At 42.6% G+C, this 14,237-nt stretch overlaps 1 long non-coding RNA gene across 1 annotated transcript; it reads right to left on the bottom strand.

Moving 5' to 3' along the window:
• Positions 1 to 3,913: 3,913 nt before the first annotated feature.
• LOC142483939 (uncharacterized) lies at positions 3,914 to 13,517 on the bottom strand. The gene is made up of 3 exons (XR_012797509.1): positions 13,452 to 13,517; positions 11,248 to 11,294; positions 3,914 to 4,223 (listed from the first exon to the last, which is right to left on the bottom strand). It is a non-coding gene; the product is annotated as an uncharacterized LOC142483939 (long non-coding RNA).
• Positions 13,518 to 14,237: the final 720 nt, after the last annotated feature.

Genomic DNA, 14,237 nt, shown 5'->3' with positions numbered 1-14,237 from the left:
CTTTATTAATTTGGTGGCTCTTCTCTGCACTCTCTCTAGTTCCATAATGTCTTTTCTTAGGATTGGTGCCCAAAATTGTACTCCATATTCAAGGTGTGGTCTTACTAATGCTTTGTAAAGGGGCATAATTATATCTACTTCCCTTCCATCCATTGCCCGTTTGATGCAAGATAAGATCTTGTTTGCCTTTGCAGCTACTGCATGACATTGGGCACTGTTGCTAAGCCTGCTGTCTACAAGCACTCCTAAATCCTTCTCCATCAAGGATTCCCCCAATATATCTCCATTTAATTTGTAAGTCGCCTTTTTATTCTTGCATCCCAAATGCATAACCTTACATTTATCTGTATTAAACCTCATTTGCCATTTACCTGCCCACGTTTCCAGTCTCTCCAAGTCCTTCTGAAGAGAAATTACATCCTGCTCTGATTCTATTACCTTACACAATTTAGTATCATCAGCAAAGATGGAGACTTTGCTCTCGATCCCAACCTCAAGGTCATTAATAAACAAGTTAAAAAGCAGGGGTCCCAGTACCGATCCTTGAGGTACTCCACTCACGACTTTAGCCCAACTTGAAAAAGTTCCATTTATGACAACCCTCTGTTGTCTGTCCTTTAACCAGTTTTCAATCCAGGTGCATATATTATTACTACTGCTGCGGCCAAGTTTATTCGAGCATTTGCCCGTTCTTGGCCGCAGCAGTAGCCTGGCGCGCGCCCGAGTGTGACGGGCGCGCGCCGAAGCAGCGGAAGAGCGCCCTCCGATCGGGGCGCTCTCCCTACCGCTGCCGGGTCCGCCGGGTCCCCCGGAACCCCCTGCCGCCGTCCCGCACATCGCGGGACACCAGGGCTCCCTCGGGGAGCCCTGGACGCGCGTGCAGGGGGCGCTGGCTCCCGAAGACGCGTGACCGCGCGTCTATGACGCGCGGCACGCCGAGGGGTGGCCACTAGCAAGCCGGGAAATCTCCCGGCTTGCGGAACCGGCCACACTTTAATAAAGTGTGTCGGTAGTGTAAGTCCAATTTTCATTATTTTGTACACCAACCTCTTGTGTGAAACCGTATCAAAAGCCTTTGCAAAATCTAAGTAGACCACATCAACTGCATTACCGTGGTCTAAATTCCTACTTACCTCCTCAAAGAAACAAATAAGGTTAGTTTGGCAAGATCTATCCTTCATAAATCCATGCTGACTATTACTAATAATTTTATTTTCCATTAGGTATTCCTGAATATTATCCCGTATTAAACCTTCAAGTAGTTTCCCTACTATTGAAGTCAGGCTTACAGGTCTGTAATTCCCTGGGTGTGATCTAGCTCCCTTTTTAAATATAGGCACCACATCTGCTTTACGCCAATCTTGTGGTACTGAGCCTGTGGAAATGGAGTCCTTGAATATTAAATATAATGGTTTTGCTATTACTGAGCTTAACTCCTTGAGAACTCTTGGATGTATGCCATCGGGGCCAGGTGCCTTATTTACTTTAATTTTTTCAAGTCGCTTATGAACTTCTTCCTCAGTTAACCAATTGGTCATTAATATGGCGGTTGTGGCTTCCTCCTGTGGCACTACTATTGAACTTGATTCTTCCCTGGTAAACACAGAGGCACAAGCCCTGGCACACCCCTTTGTCAGCCCTGCCCTCCCTCTTGCACATGTCAGTGCAGGAGTGCTCATGAATATTCATGAGCTTCCACTGACGGACTGAAGCAGAATATAAACAGATCCCTTCACTAATTATGTCACCAAATTTTGCCAATCAATACATGGAGAACAAATTGACCTGCAGCTATACAGTTCTTTAGGTAATTAGAGATTGCCCACATGAAACTATTGAAGTTAAAAAATAAATAAAAAAAAATAAATAAAAAAAGACTGAACTGCAGCTTTAACAAACTTAACTGTTCTTCCTACCAAACGGCTTCTTCTCTTGGGTTCAGACAAGGCAGTTGTCCTTCTTCTGGCTTAGACGATTTCACTCTGGTTTAAATTTGGTAAACCGCGACAGCTGCAGTAAATCGTAACCCTGCGCTTTACAAAACTGCATTCCTAAAAGCCATTGGTTTGATATGACCAATTATTCTTATTAGCCATTCCTAGACACGCCAACAAATAAGTGGTTAGTAAGAGAACTAGATGAGGGGGTATTTCTAGCCAATCAGTATTAACGCATGAGTGGTGGTGCTAGCTTTCAGGTGGCCCTGAGAAGACTTATATTAGGTGACTATTCTCTCTCCATTTACGTAGGAATTCCGTGTCTGAATCGTTTTGTTGGAGGAACAGGGGTTAACCTTCTTGAGCTGGGAGAATAGGATCTAGAAATCCCTCAAATTGTGGTTCCACATAACGTATAAGCAATGCCAAGTGTGGTTTGGTATGAAATGAATAGGAAGCCCTCAACGATTGTTTACATTGTTCTTTTTTTTTATATACTGTACTTTCACTTGCAAAATAAATGGTTCCCTCTTCACTTTATAAGCTATAAATTACAAAAGTATCTTGTGTAACTGGTGCACGTAACTGGATAATCTTTATCCAGAGTGGCTTCATTAACTCAATTCCTGTTATATTTTTTATGGTGACAACTGCCCAAGGTAATAACACCAATCGTGCAATGAAATGAATAACGCAAATGACATAATTTGTATATCTACTGACATATAGCTTTATTTTCATTAGCATTAGCGTTAACATTGATAAATATCTCATGGGCATACAGTACAACATCTCGTGTTAGCTGTAAAAGACTGGTGTGCAGGGTTGTTTTTAACCATTTGAGCATTATTTGACAATGTCATTCTTATAAACTGAAGCCAGGGTACCTCAGGAAATATAACATTCTCAGGCTTCATTGATGCCCGTTTGGTTTCAACATATATTTTTGCATTGGTTCTTCTAATCTCACTTCTGGAGCATCTGGCTGTGCCCAATTTAATTCTGTCCGTGGTAGCCTGTATTAACCCAGTGAGCCATGAGTTGTGAAACCAATTGAGTTGCTATCCACAAGTCACCAAACTAACTGTTAACAGGCTCTCTAGTTTGGCTACTTCCTGCAAACCTTCTGAAATGGCTCCCACTGGAATCCACATGGCTACAGGCATGTCCTGTGAGAGTCCCTTCCTCAAATGGTTACGTCAGACTGAGCAGGAGGAACCTTCTTCACATTGCATTGCAGTGTATTAGGCTCCCCCACAACAAAGTAGATTCATATACTTTTATAAGTGTAAGCTATAATCAACTTTTTAGTTTTGTTTCCTTGTCCACTCTTGATTATCCATAATTTCAGTTTGCGCCTCCCATTGCTGCAATATTTAGCTATACGGAGTCCTGTTATGCTTTTACCTACCATCTAAAACAGGGATGGGCAACTCCAGTCCTCAAGGGCCACCAACAGGTTTTCAGGATATGCCTGTATCAGCACAGGTGTCTCGGTCTTCCACTGAGCCACTGATTGAGCCACCTTTGCTGAAGCAGGGATATCCTGAAAACCTGACCTGTTGGTGGCCATAAGGACTGGGGTTGCCCAGCCCTGATGAGCGACCTACCGGATATTATTGCTTTTATGCCAATCATTCTAGTTGCCAAGCCATGCTACCTACTCCTCATGGGCCCTGAACTCCTCCAAATAGCACGAGGGGAAATATAAATGCCTGGAAATTGCTTACCTGGTTGGCTATATCAGTAGGTTAGATGTCAGCAGGTGCAACTCAAACTTAGATTAGATCTATGCCAACTTTTTTTTTTTTTTTTACGCAGACAGGGCTGAGGAAAGATGTGTATAGAGAGACCAGTCAAAGCTCTATATATAGTATGGGAAGCTCTTTTTCAGTGCTAGCAATATGTGTTTTATTTGCAAATATAAACCTCTTCACTAATATTCTTCTTTTCATCCATTAACGGTGCAGGCCCACGTAAACCACATTGAACTAGTCAGATTGTCTTGATAACTGGTGCTTTAAAAAAAATAATATGAATAATTTAGCCAATAAGATTTGGTTGACCTACTGTAGCAGCCTTTATGCAGTTTGTACCCGTTGTACAACAGGCTAACATTTACCAAAACCATTAGCGTTATTTTGGCTCGGTGAACGTGTTACCTTTTATGTAAATCCATAATCCCTGTCCTGCCGCATCTGTCTTCTGAAATGTTTATAAACATTTGTAACTGTAGATTTGAGCGTTTCTTGGTTCCTTTATCTCCTGCCCTGTGCGTGTGTCGTTCTGTCAGGAAAGTGCTATGCATTAAGTTTTGATGCATTATGACGGGGGTAAAAGAAACGACATAACAGCCCACTCCCCCCTTTTTCAAAGCCCCTCATGTCAATGAAAAACCTTTTTTAAATGATCCAAATTACATATATATAGATTTTGTTTTGGAAGCCCCAAAGTTTTTAAGTCCTTCATCACCATCACTGCCGTTTAAAGGCCCAGAATCACAGACCATTCCTGACTTACAAAGCACGTACCTAAATTAACGTGTCATTAAAAATTAATGTGCATCTTCAAAGTTGAATAACCTTCGGATAAGTGATGTTTTTTGGGTGGAGAGCGTATTGTGTTAACTAGAACGACGGCTCGTTCTCATGATGTGCCGGAGAGGTGTTCCCCCAGCAACGCATAGCTACACAGGTCCGTTAACTCGCGCAGGGATTTACCTGACGTCACTTACAAGGTCACAGCTTAAGGTGCCGTCGCTCCACTCCAGAGATGTGAGAGAGACTATTTTAGTAAAGTACCAAGTGGCTTGTATACTATACCTCCCCAAACACGCTTTCAAACACTGTGGGGCAATAACAGGACACACAGAAAATACCAGGGAAATATGCCACTTTCATATACAGAGGCGACCAACTTTATTCTAACTCGGCTAGTTCCGCAAATTTCAGTATATCCCGGTGATGTTCGGTTTTGTATCGTTTTCGCCCGGAGTGTATTGCGTTATTTTCCCGGCTGTGATTTAAGCATTTTATTCCCGCTGGCTGCAATACTGCAATGCCGTGTAAAAACACATGGGGGCGTTTGCGAGCTGTTGTCTTTGAAGCCGTCCCCTATAACTCCTAACATACAGTACTGTACATTTTTATTCATAGTGTAGATGTGCAGGGGGTCTCCGGAGCTGAACCGCGTTGGTTTCAGGTCCGGGGACCCCCTGCTCCCCGAGATACAGGCCCCTTTAGGGGGTGCCGGTTTCCGTCTGCTTTGTTTACAGGCCGCGGTCACGTGATCGGGACCTTTAAATGCAGAGGGATACCGGCACCTCATAAAGGGGGCTGTATCTCGGGAAGCAGGGGGTCCCCCGATCTGAATCCAACGCGGTTCAGCTCCGGAGACCCCCTGCACATGTACACTATGAATAAAAATGTATTTTAAATAATTTTTAATGTGCCGATGTTTGCGCAGAGAGAGCAGCTGATCTCTCTCTGCTGCAAACACATCTCGCCCCCGCCGGCCCATAATATCATTGATGTGCATATACAGTACTGTATGTGTACAGTACTGTATGTTAGGGGTTATAGGGGTTGTTGTTATACAGTATATATATATATATATATATATATATATATATATATATATATATATATACTGCATTACAATTCCTGATTTTATGCCATCTAGCGGACACGCGAAGCATTGCAGCCTATTAAATCCTGAATATACACAGAAAATACCCGCACAGCTTAATGATTTGAACCAATGTGAGGTGCTAACTAGGTAGGAACAAAAGTGCATAGAGAGAGAAAAGAAACCTAGTATATAAGCACTCTATTTCACATCTAAATGTATAGTGAATATTTTAAAATACTTTATTTGTACCAATAAATAAAAAAATGGGGTTTAAAATAAGATATATGTCAAACAGTATGTGACTGTCATTAGTAACGTAACTCTGGTAAGTTAGGTTGATAGAACATATGGGGAACCCTTATGGATATTCGGGATCCTTTGCTATTATACAGCTGCCTATTAATATAGGACTAGGGCCGTCATCGGGCCACTGCTCAGAAAACCGTTCTGTCCCTTTTTGAGTGGATCAAAAATATGTAATCATTAGCTATAAAATGCTGTATTCATCCGCTATATGCGTGATTGGTGCAAAGACAGCTGGCAGTTCCCTGGCTGTGTGTTAACTGATAGGGTTAAGCTAAAGCACTAGAGAAAACCCCTTTAAGAGTTTTCTTCCCCAAATCACCACTAGCCTACAAAGTGATATTGTTATGCTTCAAAGTAACCAGGTATCTCTCACTAGTAAATAGTCAGGCAATGACAGCCCACCGGGTACTGAATCTCACTGAGGGCTAAATGCGGAGGAATAATTGTAATTTCCTCCGTGGTGGTCTAATACCTGGTCTCCTGTAAGGAGATACTGTTTTGGGGTGAAAAAGACCCTTATAACACTTGTCCAAGGTGGGCAACCGGCTGACAAAATATGTGCACAGTTAGATTCACATCAAAATATATCATCTGATGTCATATATTTTATCAAGCTTATGTGAGGGGTGGGGGGGGAGGGTTAATTGGTGTTGGGGCTGTCTATATTAGTGTATTACATACTGTGTAAGACAAATAGGGTGATGGAACAATTAATATACAAGCCTCTGCATCAAGAGGCACTCTTGTCCTTGAGCCTCTTGTGTCAGTGGTTGAAATCCAATTGATTTCTGCCCCAATTCACAAGTATGGTAAACGGCATAGCAAATGAACTAATGGTTCAGATGTTCCCCCCTTCCCTCCTCCTTGCCTAGATTGGAAATAGAGTGTGAAGTGATGTTAGCCAGACCTTGTGTGATTTCTGTGCACCTACGAGCCCTGAAGAAGCGTGCATACGTGAAACGCAAGCGTTGGCCATATCTTGATACACACGGGGGAAGCTTTCTATTTTGAACATAGCAATTTGCCGACAGCTTTACTGCTGCCTCCTATATAGCTTCCTCCGTGTATTAGATAAAGGGTATTTTGTGGATTATAACTACACCGCGAAGTGTCCTGCTGTATGGGGCTGTTTTTCTAAAAGCTCACTGCACAGATAGGCATACCCTCGAGCATATCAGCGCTGATATATCAATGATCAGCGCTGATATAGGGGACTATCCAACTGTAGTCTCACTATGTGATTGACACAGATTTAGATACCATTGATCAATACTCTAGATCTGGCCATTTGGATAGATCGGAAGCTTTGTGAGGGAACCCCAGTTGTTTTACACTATAGAGCTAGAAGTGTGTGATTTATCTACCTGCCTTTGCCGATCACCGTGCACACAGAAATTGCCTTCTCTATACACATTCCCAACATCTATGTGTGCAATACTCACACGTAGACATCTGTTATGTGGTGTAGGGGTGTAGGGTGGTAACGAGATTGGGCTACACACTGCACGGCACTGTGTTGCAATGAGAGGCAACTTGCATCAGCTGTTTGGTATCGGTAACTGCACATTACTGCCTTGACCGGCTCGCACTGCGAGTGAAATACCTTTCATCACCTACTGGCTTGCAGTAACTGTACTTGATCAGTCACTGCACAGAAATCACACAAGGTCTGGCTAACATCACTTCACACACTATTGCCAATCTAGGCAAGGAGGAGGGAAGGGGGGAACATCTGAACCATTAGTTCATTTGCTATGCTGTGTACCATACTTGTGAATTGGGGCAGAAATCAATTGGATTTCAACCACTGACACAAGAGGCTCAAGGACAAGAGTGCCTCTTGATGCAGAGGCTTGTATATTAATTGTTCCATCACCCTATTTGTCTTGCACAGTATGTAATACACTAATATAGACAGCCCCAATACCAATTAACCCCCCCCCCCACCCCTCACATAAGCTTGATAAAATATATGACATCAGATGATATATTTTGATGTGAATCTAACTGTGCACATATTTTGTCAGCCGGTTGCCCACCTTGGACAAGTGTTATAAGGGTCTTATTCACCCCAAAACAGTATGGGCCTTATTCAGAGAACATTCATAAAAAAATTCGCCAGGGATTTTCAAATGAATGTTTTTTGGGCGTTGCTATCACGGTATTCAGAAAGGCTCGGATACCTGTGATAGCAGAATGGCCACAACTGGCGAGTTGCTGCCAGCGAGAGCATCGAGCCTCTGAAAAGCAGCTCTGAGAGAGCCGCCTCTCCCAGCGGAAATGTCGCCCGAAATTTATTTATTTAAATATATATTCCTTTAATAGTGTAGAGGTTGTGTCACAAGGTATTTCAGCCAATCAGATCGTGGGGACCAATTCCACACTCTGATTGGCTGAAATACCTTGTGACACAGCGGCCATCTTGGATTTACTGACGTCATGTTAAAGGTAAATGAAGCACAGCCATTCTGATTGGCTGGCATCATTCCCTTTAAGTGACGTCACAGAAAAAAATTTTTTTAGTCTGCACATGGTTTTAACAGCCAATCAGGTGGCTGTTAACCATTGTGAGGGTAAATGTGACGTCACAAGCCATATTTAAGGCCGTGACGCCTCATTTGAGCCCAAGAAGCCGACGAGACAGCATCGGCTGGGATTTAACATGGGGTTTTATGGATTGACAGATGAAGAAAGAAGATAAAGAACAACAAGATATGGTTACAGATGAAGATAGAAGACGGTGATTAAAGAAAGAAAAAAGAAGTTTGGGGTACCTGAGCCGGATCCTGATGGAGGATGGCATCGGATGCTGTTGGAGGCCTTCAAGGTACATGAGCTTCCTGTTACCCCGGGAGTCGGAGGGCCACCGCTTCTAATGGTAAGTAAGATATTCTATGTTTGTAAATGTTTCTTTTTACAGGTCTATTTTTTGGGTGTGTTTTTTGATTTTTTGGGGGAGGCACATTGACTGATAATATATTAATCTGTACCTCTTTCGGGTACAGATTAATACATTATTATGCCAATATTTGGGGGGCATTTCTCGATTGTTATTGATGTGGATGTGATTGTTTGTTTATGGTTAATGTATTAAAAGGTTTGCGATTGGTGTTCGCTTGTACTTAAAGTTATATTATGTTAGCTAATGTGTTTTATGGATACTTCAGAGATAGTTTTAATGTATTTATTTGTCTTTTAATGGTTGCATTAATTACTGTAGGATTAATTCATTGTTTACATTGGTTAGTGTTACTATTCATTTTGAGTTGCTTTAGGGATTAATTGGTTTGATTGGGTAATGGTTTAATTAATTCATTGTTGATGTTGTAATTGCTTCTATTGATTGGATTAGCTGGCTACTGATTTTATTTAGTGAAGTGTGTTTTTTGGGAGTATAGTTAGGTTTTATTACTGTGTGTCTTGTGTATTACTGTATTTTTATTAGGGTGCCCATTGAGTGCTATAGAGGCTTATCATGCCCATATTATTATTATACTGTATGGGTATGATGTACCACTATACTACTCTATGGGTATAGGGTGGGTATAGTCAGTCTGGGGTGGGTGCTTAGGCCTCACGGGTGATTGAAGGGGGTATTAGCCCTAAGGATGGGTGTTTAGACCTTGCGGGGGGGTAGCGGTTGGGTTAACCCCTTTATTACCTTAGCGGTATTAACCGCTACGGTAATGAAGGGGTTAAATCCCCCCGCAACCCCCCCGCAATGCCTAAACAGCCACTAAGGGCCAAATTCCCCCTTCACCCACCCCCGATAGCCACTGTATTGTATTGTACTGTATGTTTATTACAGTAAGCCTGGCACGGGTGTTTAACCCCTTCATTGCCTTAGCGGTTAGCCGCTAAGGTAATGAAGTTGCTGTACATTCATGTTTCCTGCCTCGGATGCATGCCGGGGGGGTCCGGAGCTGCTATTAATGGCTATCAGCTCCGGAGACCCCCGGCATCAATCCGAGGCAGGAAAGGGGCCTGATTTCTTCTTAGTCCCGACCCATCGCAGCTCATCGAGGCATTTCCCCACCAATTGCCCAACAATTTTGTGGGGAAGTGGATTTGGGGAGAAAATTGTTTTTTAAGCCTGCGATGGGCTGCGATGGGCCGCGACACCCGACTCGTGGGTCTCTGAATAGCGGGAGTTTATCAACCCTCCGAAAATGGTCGATAAGGGCCTGATCGCTGCTCAGTCAGCGAATTTCGGATGGAGATAAATATTTTGCGTCGATACAGGCCGTTATCGAGCACTTATCGAGGCTGAATACCAGTAGCCATTTTGGTCGATAAGTGCTCGATGAGGGCCTTATCGAGGCTTTCTGAATAAGGCCCTATCTCCTTACAGGAGACCAGGTATTAGACCACCACGGAGGAAATTACAATTATTCCTCCGCATTTAGCCCTCAGTGAGATTCAGTACCCGGTGGGCTGTCATTGCCTGACTATTTACTAGTGAGAGATACCTGGTTACTTTGAAGCATAACAATATCCCTTTGTAGGCTAGTGGTGATTTGGGGAAGAAAACTCTCAAAGGGGTTTTCTCTAGTGCTTTAGCTTAACCCTATCAGTTAACACACAGCCAGGGAACTGCCAGCTGTCTTTGCACCAATCACGCATATAGCGGATGAATACAGCATTTTATAGCTAATGATTACATATTTTTGATCCACTCAAAAAGGGACAGAACGGTTTTCTGAGCAGTGGCCCGATGACGGCCCTAGTCCTATATTAATAGGCAGCTGTATAATAGCAAAGGATCCCGAATATCCATAAGGGTTCCCCATATGTTCTATCAACCTACTGTAACTTACCAGAGTTACGTTACTAATGACAGTCACATACTGTTTGACATATATCTTATTTTAAACCCCATTTTTTTATTTATTGGTACAAATAAAGTATTTTAAAACATTCACTATACATTTAGATGTGAAATAGAGTGCTTATATACTAGGTTTCTTTTCTCTCTCTATGCACTATTAAATCCTGAACCATTATAAATTAACATATCAGCCGCGCGTCAGCCGGGCATGACCCCTGGCTGGGAACGTGGCATGCTCCAGGTGAACAGTGTCGCATTCCAGGAACCAGCCAGGTACAAACCAGTGATTTGTTAGAATAAAGTCTGCCGCAGCAGTAGATGTATTTTCGCAACTAGTTCAAAAAGACTTTGAGAAACTAGTTAAATCTGAAAAAAGATTTAACAATAATCTAAATAACACTGAAAGAAAGGCTCTGAAAATTCTACAGGAAGATACTACTGTAGTTATAAAACAAGCCGATAAAGGGGGTGGAGTGGCTATTTTAGATAGAAAGGATTACATCGCAGAGTCTCAAAGGATTCTAGGAGATAGTCACACATACGTACCTTTGAAAAAAGATCCTACATTAGAGTTTCAGAAAGAACTTAAAATTCTGTTGGATAAGGGTAGAATGGAAGAAGTAATAAACACAGAAGAATACAACTTTCTATATAGAGACAATCCTGTAAGACCTATATTTTACTACCTCCCTAAACTTCATAAAAATATTGTTAACCCCCCTGGGAGGCCCATAATTGCAGGCATAGATTCCCTGACTTCCCATCTATCTGCCTATATACACTGGCGACACACTTTATTCGAGCTCGGCTAGTCCCACGAATTCGGGTATACCCGGGTGTATTGAGGTTTGTGACTGTTTTCTGCCCGAGTGCATTGAGGTATTTTCCAGGCAGGAATTGAAGCATGTTATTCCTGCTGGCTGCAATACTGCACAGTATATATATATACTACATTACAATTCATGAATTTATGCCATCTGGTAGACACGCGAAGCATTGCAGCCTATTAAATCCTAATCATTATCATTTAACAGATCAGCCGCTCGTCAGCCAGGCATGAACCCAGGCTGGGAAGGCAAACGCAACGGGGCTTGTCAGAGGTGAGGAGCGGCGCATTCCAGGTATCTGCCAGGTACAAACTGGGTCTTTGCTCGAATAAATTGTGTCGGTGCAGTAGACGTCTATTTGCAAAAGTATGTAAAAAAACTCCCTTCTTATCTTAAAGATACCACTGACATCTTACGTATCTTAGATAATCAAGTTTGGGAAAAGGGATGGTTTCTGGTCACTTGTGATATCACCTCACTTTATACGTGCATAAATCATAGAGACGGACACGAAGCAGTTGATAGAGCATTAGCCAAAGATTTAGAGATGCCAAATGAACAGGCTAACTTTATTCTTGATGGCATCAAATTTATCTTAGAACACAACTACTTCTTGTTCGAGGGGATCTATGACGCGGCACTGCCATGGGCACAAAATTTGCACCTAGCTACGCAAACCTGTTTATGGGAGCATGGGAAGAAGACCATATATGGTCTGTTGCGGAGCTAGGTGTGAATTTGTGCCTATGGCGTATATATATAGATGATATCATATTTATCTGGAAGGGGGACGAAAAGGGTCTTATTCAGTTCACAGAATATCTCAATGACAATCTACTTAATTTGCAATTTACATGTGAATATAGTCAACAAAAGGTTAATTTCTTAGATCTGGAAATTTACATTGAGGATGGACTGATAAAAACTCAGACCTTTTTCAAGGGTGTAGATATCAATAACTATATATCCACCACTAGCTGCCATCATCCAAAATGGTTACAAAATATTCCATATGGACAAATAAGGCGGATTAGGAGAAATTGTTCGGATGACAATAATTTTCACACACAATCAGCCTTTCTCCAAAATAGGTTCCGAGAAAAGAACTATGAAGAAAGGATCATTAAAAATGCTCTTATAAAAGCTGAGAGTTTAGACAGAAGAGATCTATTGTATAATAAGAAACAAGTAGTACCTAAAAAGAACACACAAGCACACCAAACACACACACACACACACACACACAACACAGCACCTCCTCTACACTCATAACACAGCACCTCTACACACACAACACAGCACCTCTACACACACAGCAGCTCTACACACACAACAGCTCTACACACACAACAGCTCAACACACACAACAGCTCTACACACACATGCTACACCCATAAACACTGCTGCTGACACACACACACACACACACACACACACACACACACACACACACACACACACACACACACACACACACACACACACACTGGAGCTCTATACACACTCAAACTGCTGCTACACATACAACAACAGCACAACACACACACACACACACACACAATCAAAAATGCAGCCACTTACTAAACTTTGCACTCCCCCCCACCTCTACACACAACACAGCACAAAACAGCACCTCTACACACACACACACCACTGCACCTCTATACACAACACAGAACCTCTACACACACCCCACACACACACAACACTGCACCTCTACACACAAAACAGCACCTCTACACACACAACACACAACACTGCACCTCTATACACAAACACACACACACACACACAAACTGCTGCTACACACACATGTTACACCCATAAACACTGCTACTGACACACACTGGAGCTCTATACAACACAACAGCACACACTCACACACAAACTACAGCCACAAAGAAACTGCAGACAGCCACTTACTTCTTTGCATACACCATCTCTCTTCTCCCCCCTCTCCCCAAATCAACTGAATCTGCTCAGAAAACCTGTCAGCTCGGGAGGGGGAGGAGTCAACCCGGGGCTGATACGTCCTGACAAATCCCCTGCCCTGTCTCAGAGCTTTTACTTCAAGCAAACCAATCCCCTGCCCTGTCTCAGCTGTTCTGAAAGCTGATTGGCTGGAAATAAACCCATAGAAAACTGCACTTTGCAAGCTGCTACATTCCGGGCATTACTGATTGGATAATGCCCGGAATTTTAACCAATCAGAGAGCAGGGTTTTCAATAATGCCCGGAATTTTACTGCTTTAGCCTATAATTAAGTAATAATCCCTGAAGAACAGGGCATTACTGGCCAATAATGCCCTGGCTGGAAGAGTTGAAAGCCTGAGGCGAAGCCGAGGGACTTTAACCCAGCCAGGGCATTATTGGCGAGTAATGCCCTGTTCTGAGGGGATTATTACTATTATAGGCTAAATGTAGGCTTTTTTAATAAATAATAGACACTTTTGTATAGTTAAATAGATTTTTTTCACACACACACACACACACACACACACACACACACACACACACACACACACACACACACACACACACACACACACACACACACACACACACACACACACACACACACACACACACACACAATTTTAGTAAAGTACCAAGTGACTTGTATACTATACCTCCCCAAACACGCTTTCAAACACTGTGGGGCAATAACAGGACACACAGAAAATATCAGGGAAATATGCTACTTTCATA

The sequence above is a fragment of the Ascaphus truei genome, unplaced genomic scaffold (assembly GCF_040206685.1).
Source record: "Ascaphus truei isolate aAscTru1 unplaced genomic scaffold, aAscTru1.hap1 HAP1_SCAFFOLD_399, whole genome shotgun sequence".
Lineage (NCBI taxonomy): Eukaryota > Metazoa > Chordata > Amphibia > Anura > Ascaphidae > Ascaphus > Ascaphus truei.
The sequence above is the reverse complement of the archived record's forward strand: the minus strand, read 5'-3'. Positions and strand labels throughout refer to the sequence as shown.